Source organism: Lontra canadensis, unplaced genomic scaffold (assembly GCF_010015895.1).
Source record: "Lontra canadensis isolate GAN:19392208 unplaced genomic scaffold, GSC_riverotter_1.0 scaffold70, whole genome shotgun sequence".
In the NCBI taxonomy this organism is placed as follows: domain Eukaryota; kingdom Metazoa; phylum Chordata; class Mammalia; order Carnivora; family Mustelidae; genus Lontra; species Lontra canadensis.
Genome location: NW_022631064.1, coordinates 10,490,873 through 10,509,138, shown reverse-complemented (window position 1 = coordinate 10,509,138; position 18,266 = coordinate 10,490,873). Strand labels below are relative to the sequence as shown.

At 33.6% G+C, this 18,266-nt stretch overlaps 1 long non-coding RNA gene across 1 annotated transcript in view; it reads right to left on the bottom strand.

Annotated features, from left to right (window-relative positions):
* Positions 1-7,594: 7,594 nt before the first annotated feature.
* Positions 7,595-18,266, bottom strand: part of LOC116881031 — an 877,038-nt gene continuing 866,366 nt past the window's right edge. The window contains exon 6 of the long non-coding RNA XR_004385327.1: positions 7,595-7,636. This is a non-coding gene — a long non-coding RNA (uncharacterized LOC116881031). The remainder of the gene's footprint in view (positions 7,637-18,266) is intronic.

Below are 18,266 nucleotides of genomic sequence, written 5' to 3'. Positions count from 1 at the left end.
ATGCAACTCAAATCAATTTTGCTGGTTTTGGCAAAAAAGCAAATACACATGTCAAAAACACAAATGCATATGTATGACATCATATGTGACTGAAAATTAGTGGTCATTTGGGGAAACTGTTTTATTTTCTTTTTTAAAAGATTTTATTTATTTTTTTGAGAGAGAAAGAGAGAGACAACATGAGCAGAGGGAAGAGGCAGAGGAAGAAGCAGTCTCCCCACTGAGCAGGGAACCCAACTTAGGGCTTGATCCCAGAACCCTGGGATCATGACCTGAACCAAAGGAAGAAGCTTAATTGACAAAGCCACCCAGACACCAGGGGATACTGCTCCAATTTATTATTAATGGGGCTATATTATTTGGTAGAAATAATATTTAAATGAATAAATAATATATACATATTTGGGGAGTAATTTGTCTAATTTGAAACAGTGAAATATAGACAAAGTAGTACATTCTATGTCAATGTAACAATAGAACAGGAAAAAGGTATTTATCTGACAGTGAAACAATACTTACATGATAAGCAAAAGCATATACTGTCAGTAACAAAACTCTATGCTTACATTTTTTGGGGAAATTAAACATATTTTATAATATTGCCTTTCTTCAATCTCATTTTTATTATTTTTTCATGTTTTCCTGTTTCTCCTCTATTTCTGAAATTATGAAAGACATTTCCTATCATATATCTCCCACTAACAATAAAACCAATTCAACAACAGCTAGAAAATAGCAATGACACATGCAAAGACCGTTTCATATGCCTCAATATGTTTATGGGAACCTCTTCAAAGTATCTTTTTCTAATACTACAGTTTGTATCACAGGAGTGGTTTACTGGCTGGTACAAAGTAGAAATGATTGTCTTAGCATCTCTCTCACAAACAAAGGGAGGGAGATGAGAAGTTGACAGGGCATTGGCTACAAATCATTGACCATCCCTGGTAAGACATATCCCTGGTATGACATATGGTATGACATATTTATTATGTCATATATGAACAAAAGTCCAATGTTCTGAGTACTCCAAATAGAGTAAGTAACATGGGAGCACAGAGAATAATAAACATGAAATTTTAAAATATATATCTATATCTATTTTTTAAAAGCATTAGGGTAGTATTTTTGTTTTGGTGAACGCCTGGAGAAGTACTGCCTGACTTAGGACAGTGGGCAAAAAATCAAGCAGGGGGACATATGCTTGTGTACACTTGTGCTTCATTAACCACAAAATATTCTTTCACTCTATTAGTACTAAGATAGAGAAGATAATGCCAGTACATTTATTAGAATCCTTGTTTAAATTGTTTTCATAAAAGCATTTATTAATAGTCTATGTCAGATGAGAGTGGCTGGAAAGTAGATAAGCTAACTTTCAACTGATAATTGACTCTAGAATAGTCCAACTAAGGGTTGTTTTCACAAGTCTATGAGTCTTATGCCACTCTGAGGAGCTAACTACTAATATGAAATAAATTTGCTCAGTGCTGAAGAAATATTTTTAAAAACTAATAGTCTCCCAAAAATGGAATGTACTGCCTTACAAAGGTCTCCTGAACTCCATCCTGAGGTGAAATTAAGTGAGAGGAACAAGCAGACACAAGGTTAATAGAAATTGTTGAAAGGATGTAACACCAAAGTCAGACTGAATTCCAGTGTAGTAACTCTGATTCTTAAGAATTGAATAAATATTATAGAGGTAAATTTTGATGTCCTACAACTATTTTAGAGGCTATTAATGATTGGCATGGAATACTTCAAGAGGCATAATTTGTTGTGCTCCCTTCCATAGTAGTACATTTAAATTCTTTCTGTTCCAGATAATTGTATACAGTTATTTTTGATCTCCAGTCCTGTGTGTGAAGAAAAAGGGTTATGTTTAATTAATTAGCTGTTGTAGAAATGTTGCTGGAGGCCATGTTGGTGGCATTTAAATGAGTACATCTCTTGAAAAGTAAAAATGAGAAAGCATATGGAGACTTCAACTACAAAAGGTAAAAAAAAAAAAAAAAAAAGAGTAAGACATAAGAGAGGGTATTGTTTTAGGTCATTCCAAAAATTAAAGAGCTGAATATACATTACTCTGAGTGCCACACCTCAGTAAAATCCTCTAAGACATGGAGAATCTTTTTAAGTTAAAAAAAGGAAAACATTTTTATATGATCTATCCCTAATGCCACATAAGATTAAAGAACCAAAAGTATCATTACAAGAAATTTGATCATTCTTTAACTGAACACGTACCATTTCAAAATCAGTTAATCTAATTTTGTCTTGTATTTTCCCCTACTTCATGTTTGGTTCATCTAAAGATATTTGTTAAGGAAATAATAGCTAATTTTTATCAAATATTTTGAAATTATATATTTATAATTATATAATTATATATATTTGATAAATATATTTCAAGACAATTATTTGGAGACCTGTTTTTACCTTTTGCCAAGCAAAGATTACTTGGTGATAGGAGAGAACTACTTTAAAGTAAAAAATTATGTCAAAATATACCTTTAGAAACAGACTCCATATTTTAGAACTACACTACAAATTCCCAAACACTACAAATCCCATTTTCCCAGAACAACTTGATTAGTTTTGGCAGACTTGTTGCTATAATGAAACCAAATAAAAAATGAAACAAAAACAAAAAACCCAAAACACATCAAAATGTCCTCAGTAGTTTAAGACAAAATAACACTTCCTAATCTTCTCAGCTGGCTGTGGAATTGAAGGATTTGCCACAGCAGCTGTCTTTCATCAGTGAGTCAAGGATTCAGGATGATTTACTCTTATAGCCCCACTATTTCAAGTTGATAGCTCTTGTGCAGAGGCAGAGAGCATAGAAAAGCACATTCCCATTTTTCCCTAGCTAGAAGTAACCCCATGACCCCACCAAACTGGAAGGTGGAATATAATCTCCTTCAGGCTCAACAGTGAAAGGAAACCCAGATACTGATGTGCACTAGCAACATTTCTCACACTATCCTCCTGGTTCCAATAATCTGCTATCCCAGCAAGGTAAAGGGAGACAATGCAAGGTCTAAAATAAAGCTCGGAATTTTAAACAATGCCAGGTTTCAAAAAAAAAAAAAAAAAAAAAAGTAAAAGCAGCACAATTACATAGAACACATAAAACGATGATCCCTGAAGTCAGGGTCATGTTGTATTGTTTTTCTATCACCCAACCTTTATCAGACTGTTTGCGTAAGTAAGTTAATCAACAAACTGTGAAGAGATGCATGGAGAAATGAATTTCTGTGACTATGAATCCTTCCTTTGGTCTCTGGCCATGGGATTTATGTTCACTTCATGAAAATTCACATCAGGATAGCATACTGACAGTAAACAGTTTCAGTAACAGTATATTGCTTTAAAATTAACAGATTATCTTGATATACTAATTCAAACCTATGAGTAGACATATGTGTGTGGTTTTTCCCTTCAATGTTTACATACAACCTAAGAAACTCACAAAACACACAATATGTTAATACCAGACATTTAATTTTCAAGGGGTGGGGGTAATTTACAACATCAAGATACTGTGGCATGTGCCCAAAAAATATTTTTAAACCCTCTATATTGAGGCTAGCACTCAATTCCTGGAAGATGCAGTACTCCAGTTGAATAATTTATATTACTTCAAAGAAATTCCATGACTAATGCTAAGCACATGAGTGCAATTTGCAGGTTGCCTGTAATACTGTTAAAAAAAAAATTCAGGATGAACAAATTTACATAAAATTTGCATTAAAACCTGAGAACATGAATGAGACAATAAAGTATACATTAATCACCATTGTCCAAACATGGAAGATTATGTGGGTTTCCATAGATTCTGCTTTTGTTATTAATGACACAGGTATATACATGAATATTTCTATCATATATCTGTACATCATATATATGATAGATACAGCTAGACATATATGACATAAAAGATATATAAGAGATATACATATGACATAAAAGATACACATGCACACAGACACACACACACAATTTGGGCACACTCTAACAATTTTTCTGCCTTGGAATTAAAATAAGCAAGCTTTCATCTTCTCAAATAACTGTGCAAGTACAAAGAATAAATCTCTTTTTAACCACTTATGTATCAACTTTCAGGGTTATTACTCCAATACATGTAGAATTAGGTTTTATTAAAAGCTTACTGGGATAAGTTTTCTTTGGGAAGGCATCTCATTGGAGTCTTTGGAGTGCTAGGCATAAACTGAAATCTCAGTATCTTAATTTACTAAGTGATTACATGTGAAATAATTAACCTCTCTAATCCTTAGTATTCTAGTTCTAAAATGGTGGCCAAAACGTATGACTCAAAGTATGATTAGAAGGTTGACATGAGACTACACAGAAAAAGCAACTAGCCTAACACCTGATATATAATGACTGCTTAAAAATATGAATTCCCTTCAACCATACATAATTGTGCATATGTTATTATTCTGACCTCTTAAAAGGTCCAAACTCCAGGTGCAGAAAATAAAATTTATGAATTGGAACAGATTGCTGCAATTGCACACACAGATACAAAATTCAGTGAATTGTAAGAATTAAACACATTATCTTGTATAAGTGAAAAAAATGCTACAATATGATTTCCTGTAAATAGTTTCATCTTCAATGTAGGAAATGTTAGCTCTGCTCTATTAAAGTGAATTTTTATTGCTGGCATTTAGTTCCAGAGTAAAAGTTACTTTTTTAGCTTGAGAGTTATCATAATTGAATAGAGTATATTTTTAACTATTTACTTTGTAACACCTTGTGTATTATCATTTATTTTTCAGTACTATTCTGATTTAAATTTTATACTTATTTTCTTTTCTTTGAATGTTACTCTAAAGAGAATTTTCTAGAATGAATCATATAATGCAAAATTTGTTTCAGGTAATACTATTAATTGTCTTCCATGTTCATATCACTTTCCTTTGAAAGTCATAATTGGATAGAAGCAAACAATTATAGAAATTAATTTTGGATTTGGTCTTTATAAGTGTAGGTGAGACAAAACAAGTTAGTCAACTGAAAATATTTCTTCAAAAACTATGAAACAGAGAAATCTGTTATGTAAGCCATAATAAACAATACAAAATGACATTGTTACCTCATTTAAAAGCTTGCAAAATTGCTGAGTAGAAAATACATAACAAAAGAACCTTAGAGCATGTGACATTATAAGGTAAAGTGCTGAAATTTGTGATCCTGAAAATACAGAGTTTGGGGAGGGAAGATCAAACTACAATATTTTTAAAAATGAAGACTCCAGGAGAAAATGGGAGTTAAACTACACACTGAGGGATGAATAGAAAGCGGGTATATGGGTAGATCGGAAGATCACTCTGTTCACAGAAGCAGAAATAGTGACAATGGGGGATGAGAAAGGAAAGAGCTGAGCAATGTGACCAGCTTTGAGTTTCCTGGTTTGTACTCAAGGAAGATTCCTTTGAATAAGTGTGGTGGGACTCCATTATATCTTACACAGCAGATTAGGAGAAAAAAAAAAAACAAAAACAAGAAACACAGTGAGATATATAAGTCTGAGAGTGTTCTTTTAGAATGAATCATCTCTCTATTTTGTGAGACACGGATTACAAATGAGATGAATTACAAGATGGAAGAAAATCCAAAAGATAATGAACTGTGATAATCAGAATTGGGAAGAACACACTGACAATTTAAATGAGGAAAGAAAGTGGAATTAAGATAAAGGATAACTACAAGAAGAAGTTCCACTAATATAAATAAGAAAAGGCTTAGGGTTAGAAAAATACAGGAACTCTGAAATATATAATGCTGGACATGGGGACATGAAATTTCTGCTGTCTGTAAGATCCTTCCCCAAAAATGCTTAAGCGAAGCTTCCCATTCCCACAAAGTACTGAAGGGTTGGGAGGCTAATCCTCATTCTCATCCTGAGCATAACCAGTACCTGAAAATGTGATCAGGAGTTGTACAAACTGCTAAGGAAAAATAAAACCTTCGAGTTTCTGTTGCTCCTATTTATGGCTAAATATGTGACCCAGAGTTGTTTGGGAGCAAGTTCAATATAGCTTTAACTGAAGGTAATGCAATATCCTACTCATACCTAGGAAAAGTCTGCATGATAAAGAGCAATTGGTCTTCTTTGTAGGCTGGGTAAAATGCTGGCAGGCCATTAAAACATTAATCTAGTCTACACTTAAATGGCCTGACTCAAATAGAAGGAACACCAAAGTGGATTCTGCTGGAAGGGATGTGGACCTGGACAATACATTTGAGTGTTGGTGCTGAGGAAAGAAGTAAGAATGCCATCCCCTTTGGGAATGCATACCCAGTGGTTTCAGGAGCAGTAGGACCTGATACAAGTTTAAATTTCCCTTTTTTGTGCTATAATTCTGTTAGCTTAAACTAAGTCTTCAGTAATAGTTTTTAAATATGACAGTTTACTCTGTTACTGTTTGGCAGAAGGTGTAGACTGGGATAGTTTGAAGTTGCATAGAAAAGTCATGAGAAGATGGCCAGAAGGTACTAGTTGAGAAACCATGGAAAACATTTGGGAGCAAGAGGTAATGCACAACAAAAAGATGTGCTGAACTCTAACCACCCTCCCATTCTAACCAAGCAATAACCAGTTATTAATATAGAATGGTGTTTAAGACAGTACTCTTGCAATCTGTCAAGATGGAATTTCATACTACACTCAGCTGGGTATTATAGAAAAGTGATTCTAGAAATTTAAAAATAATGTGGGACTCCCAGTCTGCACAAGAATAAAAATCCAAGATAGATTATTTTTTAGAAAATTAAATAAGAGAACATGAGATAAAATGTTTTATAATCTTGCAGAGATTCAGAACATAATAGGATCCCAACATATTAATTTGAATGTCAAACTTTCAATAATATTTGGAGAAAAATAAAAAGACTCTGTAGATTCTAAGATTTATTCATTTTAGGGTTAAGCTTAGGGTTAGGTTGCAATAGAAAAAATTATACCTTAACATCTCAGCTTTTTAATGAAACAATTTATCTTTCCCATGTCTATGTACCAGGCAAATGCCATAAGAAATTTAAAAGTTTCCATGTGAAAAGAGCAGTGTCTTCAGTATGTTTCTAGTTTTATATTATGTAAACCTTAATACCAACATTGTAGCAACAAAAAAAAATTATAATCCAGTCATCATATTCAGACCCCATGGTTTTTATCCAAGATGCAACTGTTGCATTTAATATTAAAAGAAAAATTTTCTAATTAATGCTTTCTACCTTTTACCTGAATAATCCTCTTATCTCAGATTCTTTCCATGGTGAGTTTTATTTCCTTAAGGAACAAATGCTACCACTCCTTGGAATAATTTCCTGACCCATGAAGTTGAATCTGGAAGTAGTATCTGGATTTATCCAATCATTCTAAATGCACTAAGATGCAACTGACCTTCAGTTGGCCTTCTGAGATTCAACTACAGATGATGGAAATGAGGGAGAATTAAGAAAATGGATTAAGACTAAGCAAAAACAAAAACAAAAATCCTCCAAAGATTTGTGGCAAATAAAACGAAAATATTGATAAAGCTACATTAAAAAAAAGTGTCTTACCAGATTCTTGAAGTCACCAGATGATCCCAGGAATTCAAGCCTATAAAAATAATAAGGGGGGATATTTTAGGTTTCTTTAAAAAAAAACACATGCAATAAAATTTTATAATTCTACAAAATCATCACAAGTATTACAGACTGATGAGAATACTTCAGGAAATCAGTTTCATAGGTGAAAAAATGTTTTCACTTAATGTGTTTATTTGAAATCTTATTATGCCATTAAAACAAAGAAAAGGAATGCAGTCTTGCTCCAAAAATCAGATTTCCAATTATCCAGGTGACCATAGCAGTTCTTCAGTTTTATTCTTTAAGTTCTCAATGGAAGAGGGCAATATCATTATTAAACATACTTCAAATTCTCTATTTATTACTTGCATTCAATTTTCCTGTGAGTGAGGCAAACCAAAGCTTCATTTTTAAAAGCTTTTCCAATTTTTCTGCCTTTGCTAGCTATCAGACAGCAATTAGTTTGGGCTTTGATTCATTTTTGAAAAGTAAATCCATGGAAGATATTACAATGATAAAAATAAAAGAGTTTTAATTTTCAAATTATATTGAAACGCAGCTTCTATTTTTTAAAGGTTTTTGAAGATCAAATGAAAGACAATATCTGAACAGCAGAAATCCCCAAGAGAAGACCCAGCACCTGCCATGGGATGCGGAGGTTTTATAAATGTTGTCTTGTGTAAAGGCAATGGCAAACATTGTGAGGCCTTTTGTAAATATGCCTGCCGTTCTCTGTGTTTGAGCAGAAATATTGAACTTCTAACCATTTTATTATAAAATAAAGTTTTTTTTTTAAACATTTGATGATCACCTTTTCTTTCTGACCTGGGAATCAAGTTTGAAATTACATTTTGTACAAGTGTTGAAACACATATCTTCCTTTGAAAAAGAATGGAAAATATAATAAATGAAGAAAAAGAATTGACACTATGTCTAGGGTTTTGTGTGCATACGGGTAAGTGACTTCCCCCTTATTCTCAGAGCATTTATATTAGGTTCTCCGGTCAGAATTATATCTATAATGCTGGATCACTAACTGGTAACAAATGACCCAGAATGAATTTATTAAAAATTCCTTCTCTAGGACCTAGAATCGGTTGAGAGGACTAACACTTCACTTAGGTGGAGCAAGTAATCCATTCTGTTGTCTCATGACAGAGTTCTTTGAATTACTTAGCATGTCTTCACCAATGTAAAGTGGATACTGTATTCTAGAAGCCTCTGTTCTAGGATCTTATTCCCAAGCCTAAAAGCCAATTTTCATATTTTAAGTCATTTATTTGTTGTCAGTTGAAAACCACACAAGAAATTTGCAGAAGTACTAATGTATAAAGCTCAGTAGATTATCAGAAAGTAAACACTTTTGTAATCAGCACACAAAGAACAAGAACATGGCTGACACCAGAAGTCCCCAGCCTTTGGTCACAGTGTGAACATGTTTACACACATATATATACGCAGACATACACACAGCATATATGCCTAATATATAATCACATACTTATACATACAGCATACACACAAATACATACACATTGTGTACACAGACGCATGTATGTACACAGTATACACACACACACACACACACACACACACACAGAGTTTGAACCCACTTGCTTATCTCCTGTGGGTTATGTTAAAGCACAGGTTCAAGTGAACATACAAACCATCTGAGACAACACAGATGCATATGTGGGGATTTGTGGAAGTGCAGCATGGACACCACATGTTCAGCCTGTGTTTGCAGGATATAAAGATTCTGCATTGCCAGAGAGGGCTGGCTCTTTGAACAGATCATGTCATGTCCTTGAATGCATTGTGTATTGCCATCTCAATAAATTATGTATTATATATTGCTACTTAATGTTTCCAGAGTTTTTGATCATTCTATAGTTTCATTTTGCCTTAGCTTTGAATTTTATATAATTGGAATCAAATACTACATTTTCTTCTATGTCTAGTTTCTTTCCCTTAGCACCACACTTGTGAAATTCACTTGTCTTGGACCTTGTAGCTGTCAGTAATTTGTATTACTCTGTAATATTCCGTTGTACAAATATTACACCATCTATATGCTCAATCCTCTTTTGGCAGATAAAAAGATTGTTTCTCTTTTTTTAGTAATTACAAATAATTCTATGAGCATCCTTTAAAGCATGTGTATATGTTGGATATTTCATAGGAGTAAATTACTATGTCATAAAATGTGCATATGTTCTACTTTAGAAGATCTTGCCAAATAATGTATGAGAGTTGCTATTGTTTCACACATTCACCCAAAAATGGGTATTCTGTTTGATTTTAGTCATTAGTTTACTGTGCAGAAGAATATAATTTTACATTTTTGTGATTATTGAGTTTTAGTGTATTTTCATGTATTAGTCATGTATGTACATATGTGTTTGTTTATATATACTAAGCAAATATTTTCAATTTTCTTTCCATTTTCTGTGGGTTGTCTTCTCCATATTAATTTGTAGAAGTGTTTTATGTCTTCTAGTTATGAGCCCTTTGCTTGTTACATGTGGTGAAAATACACTTCCCACTCACAGCTCAAACTTTTACTCACTAGTTGTGACTTTTGTTGAACATTAATTCTTAATTTTACTACAAATTTAACAATCTATTTTTATTTTGTGTCCTGTTTATTCTCTACATTCTCCTAAAAGTTTTGTTATGTTATCATTCTTTCGTGTCTCATATATGATAAAAAACAAATTTGAAATTAATGGTTTTTTTTGTGAGTTGGAGAACAATTTCATCATTTTACAAATTGATTCAACAAAATTTATTGAAAATATCTTAACTTTTCTTACTGCTCTACAATGCTAGTTTTGCATAAGTTAAGTGCCCATAGATGGTTGGCTTTGTTCTAAATGTCAATGTATTGCATTTGACTATTTGTCTACATCACACCATCTCACATAATGTAACTTTGTAGTATACCTTGGCATCTGGTAGGGAAGTGTCTTCTACCATTCCTCAAGAGTTTATTAACCTTTTTAAATATAATTAACATTACATAAAATTCACCATTTTAAATTGTACAATTTAGTGGTTTGTGGTACGTTCACAGTGTTATAAAAGCATCACCACTAAATCTAGAACATTTCCAGCATCTCAAAAGGAAACCCTATCAATAACCAATCCCAGTTCTCCCTTATCCTCCTTCCCAGGCAGTTTCTAATCTATCTCCAGGGATATGACTATTTTGAATATTTCATAGAAATGGAATTATGCAGCCATTTTTGTGTATATTATTTCAATTAGCATAATGTTTTCAAAGACCAGCTGTGTTGAGGCACATGCAGCATTCCTTATCTTTTTATTGCTTAGTAATATTCCATGGAAGGACTATGGCATATTTTATTATTCATTCATTAACAGAGGGATAGTTTGGCTGTTTTTCACTTTCTGGCTATTATGAGCAATGCTATTATAAACATTTATGTACAAGTTATTGTGTAAAAATATGTTTCCAGTCCTCTTGGGACTCCTATTTAGGAGTAGAATTTTTGGGCCATATGATAATTTTATGATTAAGTGTTTGAGAAACTGTCAAATTGTTTTCCACAGTGAGTACACCATCTTACATTCTTACCAGCAATGTATGAGGATTATGATTTCTCCATATACTTTTCAACACTTATTATTTTCCACTAAAAAACAAATTATGGACATTATAGACAGTGAGGGTGGTGCTATCTCACTGTAGTTGTAATTTGCCTTTCCCTAATGACTAATGATGTTGACGTTGAGTACTTTTTTTATGTTGTTACTATTTGAGAACTTTGGAGAAATGGCTATTCAAATCCTTTGTCCACTTTTCAATTGGATTGCTTGTCTTTTTATTGTTATATTCTCACTACTCTTTAAATTCTGGTCATTAATTCTTTTTTTAAAAGAAATTTTTATTTATTTATTTAATTATTTAAGTGAGAAAGAGTGAATGAGAGAGAGAGCACACAAGCAGGGGCTGAGGGAGAGGGAGAAGCAGATCCCCCTGCAGAGCAGAGAGCCTGCTGTAGGACTCCTTCCCAAGGCCCTGAGATAATGACCTGAGCTGAAGACAGAAGCTTTACCAACTGAGCAACCCACGTGCCCCATGGACATTAATTATTTTTATTTTTATGAGTAAAATCATATGGTATTTGTCTTTCTCTGACTGATTTATTTTGTTTAGCGTAATACTCTCTAGCTCCAACTACATCATTGCAAATGGCAAGATTCCATTCTTTTCATGGCTGAGTAACATTCCATTGTGTGTGTGTGTGTGTGTGTGTGTGTGTGTGTATCACATCTTCTTTTTTTTAAATTTTTATTTATTTTTTCAGTGTTTCAGAATTCATTGTTTATGTACCACACCCAGTGCTCCATGCAATACATGCCCTCCATAGTACCCACCACCAGGTTTGCCCAACCCCCCACCATTCTTTCCTCCAAAACCCTTCAGTTTGTTTCCCAGAGTCGACAGTCTCTCGTGATTCATCACCCCCTCCAAATTCCCCCAACTCATTTCTCCTCTCCATCTTCCCATGTTCTCTGTGTTATTCCTTATCCTCCACAAGTAAGTGAAACCATATGATACTTGACTCTCTCTGCTTGACTTATTTCACTCAGCATAATCTCCTCCAGTCTCATCCATGATGATACAAAAGTTAGGTATTCATCCTTTCTTATGGAAGCATAATACTCCGTTGTATATATGGACCATATCTTCCTTACCCATTAGTCTGTTGAAGGGCATCTTGGTTCTTTTCATTTTGGTGACTGTGGCCATCGCTGTTATGAACATTGGGGTACAGATGGTCCTTCTTTTCACTACATCTGTATCTTTGTATCACATCTTCTTTATCCATTCTTCTGTCAGTGGACACTTGGGCTGTTTCCATAGTTTGGCTATTGTAGATAATGCTGCTATAAACATCAGGATGCATGTATCCCTCTAAATCAGTATTTTTGTGTTTTTTGGGTACATACCTAGTAGTGAAATCTCTGGATCATAGGGTAGTTTTATTTTTAACTTTTTAAGGAACCTCCATACTGTTTTCAGGAGTTACTCCACCAGTTTGCACTCCCACCGACCAAGTGTCTTTACTTTTATTTCTTTGTTTTTTTTTTTACTTTTGCTAAATTTTAGTTGTTAATATTTCCTATAACATTAAAGTAATTGAAAAGTATTTAAAATGAAGAGAAACATTAAACACTTTAAGTTTCAATATTTTAAACGTGTCAAAAATCAAAATTTATTACAATTTCACTTTACTGGATTTATCTATTTGATTTTTTATTTTATTAGATGTAGTACTTTTGTTGTTTATCACTTGTACATAGAAAGGCAATTGATTTTAATTGACCTGATATTGAGTAACCGTGGTAGCATCGTACATTAAAATTGACAATTTATCTGTATCTTATTTCTAATTCACTAGCTGTACTTTCACATCAAATACAAATAATGTGTTTCATATGTTATTTTTAAATCCTTGAACTTTAAAAATGTGTTTATATGTATGCATGCATGTTTGCATGTAGGCACACAGACATGTATACATGCACATCTGTCTATATTTTGCATTTTTGTACTTCCTAGGACTACCAGGACTAGAAGAGATGATACTGGTCATCCATTTCTTGATCTCAAGGGGAAAAATTTACTACTAAGTCCAGTATTTGTCATGGGTGTTAGGTAGATACACTTTATCATATTAAGAAAGATTCTTTCTATACTAAGAGTTTTAATTATACAGGTTTTTTATTATTCTTTACATTTCTTTAATAAGTATAAGATTATTTAGATTGTCTTCTTCTTTCTCTTGTCAGTTTTAAATTGTGTTTTACTAAAAATATACTGCATTCAAAATTTCAATTTTTAAAAGTAATTTCGAAGAGCTTCTTAGGATCTTTTTAATATCTTCAGTACTGATAGAGATTTGACATTTTACTCCAACTCAGAGTTATTTTTGACCCCTCTCATTTTTTTAACTTGGTCAGTCACGTCAATATCTCCCACTTTTATCAGTTTATTCAAAGAACTAATTTTGGTTTATTGATCCTCTCTATTGTATGTTTGGTACAATGTACATAGTAATATTTTTCATTATATTACCTCTTGATTTTCATTATTTCTCCTCTTCATCTGTATTTGGGTTAAATGTATTATGTTCTCCCAACTCCTGGAGACAGATGTTTATAACTGATTTTCTGCCTTATTCTTTTCTTATACATGTACTTAAAATACACTTTCATCTAACATTGGCTTTACTTTTGTTACATAGCATTTTAACTTTCATTCATTTGTGAATGTCTTCAAGTTGAATTTTTTCCTCAAGAAATATTCCAAAAACATGCATTTTAATTTTCCTAATATATCGAGATTTTCTAGTTCAAATTAATTTGTACACAATGCACTTAAGCTATATAATATAAATCCTGCAAAGTATTGAAACTTGCTTTATAATTCAGCAACTGGTCAACTTTTACAAGTGTTCTGTGTGAGTCTGAAAGCGATATATATTCTGTAATTGTGTGCATGGCTTTGTAGACATAAATTATATTAAATGTGTTAATCATGCTGGAAGATGAATGCTATAATCTCCCACTATAATTTTGAGAGTTTTTTTTTCTTTCCTTTTAGATCCATAATTATTTTTATTTGTATTCGTTGCGTTAACTTAAGAAATACATACAAATTTAAAAATTTTATATCCTTCTGCCCAATAGAAACTTATTAAGTTGTTCCATTTTATCTCTAGTATTACTTTTGTTTCTAAATTGATTTTTGTTGGAAATTAATAGAAATCTAACAGCATTTACATTGACTTCTCTCAAAATAAAAGCAACTAACATTAGTTAAAAAAAAAAAAAAAAAGTGGATGTTAGTGAAAGTTGCCAACTCTTCCAGAGAGAGTCAAAGAAGTTTTTAACTGGAGTGAATACATATTCTGAATATGAAACATTGTGTCTAATAACAACATGGGTGGCAATAAGCAATAAATTCTGTGTAGCTGGGCCCTGAGATATGTGATGGAAAGATATATGACCAATATTAGAAGATACAATTTTGAACCAAAATTGAGGGGTTTGGCAACAGCAAGACTTTGGTAGTTAACTAAAACTTTGAAGATAAGGCAGTGAAGATTTTGTAGTAGGGTGATGATGCCCTTAACTAAAATGAAGCAATCTGAAGACGTAGTAAAGGAATATTAATAGTAAAATTTTAATGTATTGAGTTTTGAATCCTGTAGCTTCTCTAAGTGGCAGTTTTAGTAACCAACTAGATATATAGATTTGAAGTTCAAAAGAAAGTAATAAACTGGAGATGCACATTTGGAATTTATCAATGTTTTAGTGATAGATGAAACATGGGAGAAAAGGAGGACACAAAAGTATGACCAATAATGGATACTTAGAAGAACCCCAACTGTTCTGCAAGAGGCACAAAAAATGCAATAAGAAAAATTGGCTGAGAAACTTAAGAGATGAAGGAGCAAGGTGCTGAGAACAAAGGAACAAAGGGTCAGAAATGTGAAATGTTCTTCAGAGTGTTCCAAGATGATGAAACAGAAATTCAGCCTTCATTATTGTTTTAGTAAGAGTCATTTAAGAATGTTGAGATTAGAAGCTTAACACTTTAGGTGGTGAATGGTAACCTAAACATATACAGTTAATTGAATACATATTTTTCGTCTTTGAATTTTGGTAAAAAAAAAAAAAGGAAAGAAAAGGGTAGAAACAAAGTGTGTATGTAGTGATAGAGTTAGAGACATGTAACTTTTATTTATGCATGAGTTTTCTTAAACAGTTTAGATCAAAGAACCTCACCCATAACATTAGTCAGTCATAAGAACATATGGCAGACATACAAGAACACTGTACCTGTTCCTCCTTTTCTTCTCACATAAATATGTACCATGAAGCTTTTCCATTTGGACCCTTAATTTTCCACTTGGATATGTCCCTTAAGAGTGTCAAGTCTTTTCACCCCTTCTACTCACTTCTCTGGATCAAAGTAGGTACTTCAAATAATGTTTATTGGAGCCTGTGGGATTATATTCAACTACATTTGCTGGAATTTCAAGTTCCTTTTTTTATGTTACACATACTCATTATACTGGTATACAGAGACACAAAATCAATTCTATTGTTATTCTTTCTTTAGTTTCTTCCTGATAATTACTGAGCATAATTGTACCTCTCTCTATGTTATCCAATTATTCCAAATTTATGTCCATGTTTATCCTTTTATTTAAATAATTTATCTTTTCCTTTCAGTTAAGCCTTTCAGGACACCGTTCCCACTGATGTTTCTTTCTCCATCTTCTGCATTGTCTCATGTTCTGAGAACCTCAGAGGGTGTTTGTTAAATGAATAAATGAATATGAATTTAAAAAGTGAATGCATGAATGAATAAAACCACTTTATGTAAGTGGAAAGTCACCTGCCAAATGCATATTTCTGATCCTTCGGAGGAAAGCAGTTATGTTACAGGCCAGAGTTTGTTTTCTGACCCCGCTGTTCTTGAGTTTTATTAATTTAGATAATTTGTCTAAACTTCAGTTAACTTATCAATAAACAGGAGGTCTTTAGACACATTTTTTTTACAGGATTGTTAAAAGAATTAAATAAGTTATTCCTAAAAAGATACTTAAGACAGTGCTTGTGCCTTACTGAGGGCTCATAAGTTTAGAGAAACCATAATCTAAGATAGGGTATGACCTTCCTAAGAGCACATTTCTTTGGTGCCATAAACAATAATCTATTCCTTGACACCATCCATGTAGTCAGCTGCTCACAGTCCACATCCTCTTCCTTTTCCAGAGTTATGACCCTGAACTGAAAGAAGAGAGTCAAACATCACACATGCTATTCTACCCCTCAAGTCTTACTGCTTATTACCCAAAACTTCACTCATATAGAATAAATATATTTTGGGATTCCTCTGACTTGGTAAATTGCCCTCATAAAAATTAAGAGTAGGTTTGATTAGTTCTTTTTAGGTTTCAGTTACACCTTGACTTTTTTTCTGAGAAGATAAAACATAGGATAATTGATTATAGAAGTCTATATAGTGCAACTAACTACTCTCCTCTTCACATTAATAGTCACATTAACGATCAACATCCCCCAGACATCTAATGTCTGTATGTTCCATGTAATTAATCTGCTTCGGCCATATGTCAATTAGGTCCTGCTATTTTAAACTCTTACGTACATTTCTTTGACTTAATAGATTTTTTTTAAGCTTAAGAATTCTCTTGCACAAATACTGACTTCTACCATTCTCAATTTGAATTTTAACTCAGTTGGGGTTAGATATTTAATTCAACCTTCCAGATTACTGTGTTCCTCAAGTGAGTGATAACTTATGATGAATTGTAAAGATGATTTATGCAATTATCTACATGACTCGTGATTGGAAGAACATTTTTACATTTTGTTTGTATTTTTTTTTTTTTTTAGGGAAACCAGATTTGTTCTTAGAAGTGCAAAGCAGAGTAGCATGATTGATTGCAAAAGATTCAAGTAAAAATAAGCATATTCGATAGATCTTTAATGTAGATGTTGAGGAATATATGTATATATAGAATATATATATAGGGGGAGGATTCAAGATGGCGGAGAAGTAGCAGGCTGAGACTACTTCAGGTAGCAGGAGATCAGCCAGATAGCTTATCTAAAGATTGCAAACACCTACAAATACAATGGGAGATCAAAGAGAAGAAGAACAGCAATTCTAGAAATGGAAAATCAACCACTTTCAAAGGTAGGCCTGGCAGAGAAGTGAATCCAAAGTGTCGGGAAAATAGACTGTGGGGGGAGGGGCTGGCTCCCGGCAAGCGGCGGAGCAACGGAGCACAAAATCAGGACTTTTAAAAGTCTGTTCCGCTGAGGGACATCGCTCCAGAGGCTAAACCAGGGTGAAGCCCACGTGGGGTCAGCATGGCCTCAGGTCCCGCAGTGTCACAGAAGGATCGTGGGTGTCTGAGTGTCGCAGAGCTTGCAGGTATTAGAGCAGGAAAGCCGGCTACAGAGACAGAGCCGAAGAGTGAGCTCACAGCTCGGGGTTACCTTGAACCGGTCACAGGTTCGGTGAGCTCGGAGCACGGCCGGAGGTCAGGCAGACGGGAGTAAATGGGCACTGTTCTCTGAAGGCGCACTGAGGAGTGGGGGCCCAAGCTCTGGGCTCCTCTGGCTGGAGACCGGGAGGCTGCCATTTTCATTCCCATCCTCCGGAACTCTACGGACAGTGTTCAGGGAACAAAAGCTCCCGAAAGCAAACCTGAGGGGATTACTCAGCCCAGCCCCTGGTAAGGGCGATGCAATTCCTCCTGGGGCAAAGACTCTTGAGAATCACTACAACAGGCCCCTCCCCCAGAAGATCAGCAAGAAATCCAGCCAGGACCAAGTTCACCTACCAAGGAGTCCAGTTTCAATACCAAGGAGAGCAGCGGAATTCCAGAGGAGGAGAAAGCAAAGCACAGAACTCATGACTTTCTCCCCATAATTCTTTAGTCTTGCAACTAATTCAAATTTTTTTTTCTTTTTCAATTTTTTTTCTCTCTTCTTCTGCTAATTTTTTTTTAACTATTACCATTTTCTTTTTTAACGTTTTTAACTAGTTTATCTAATATATATATATATATATATATATATATATA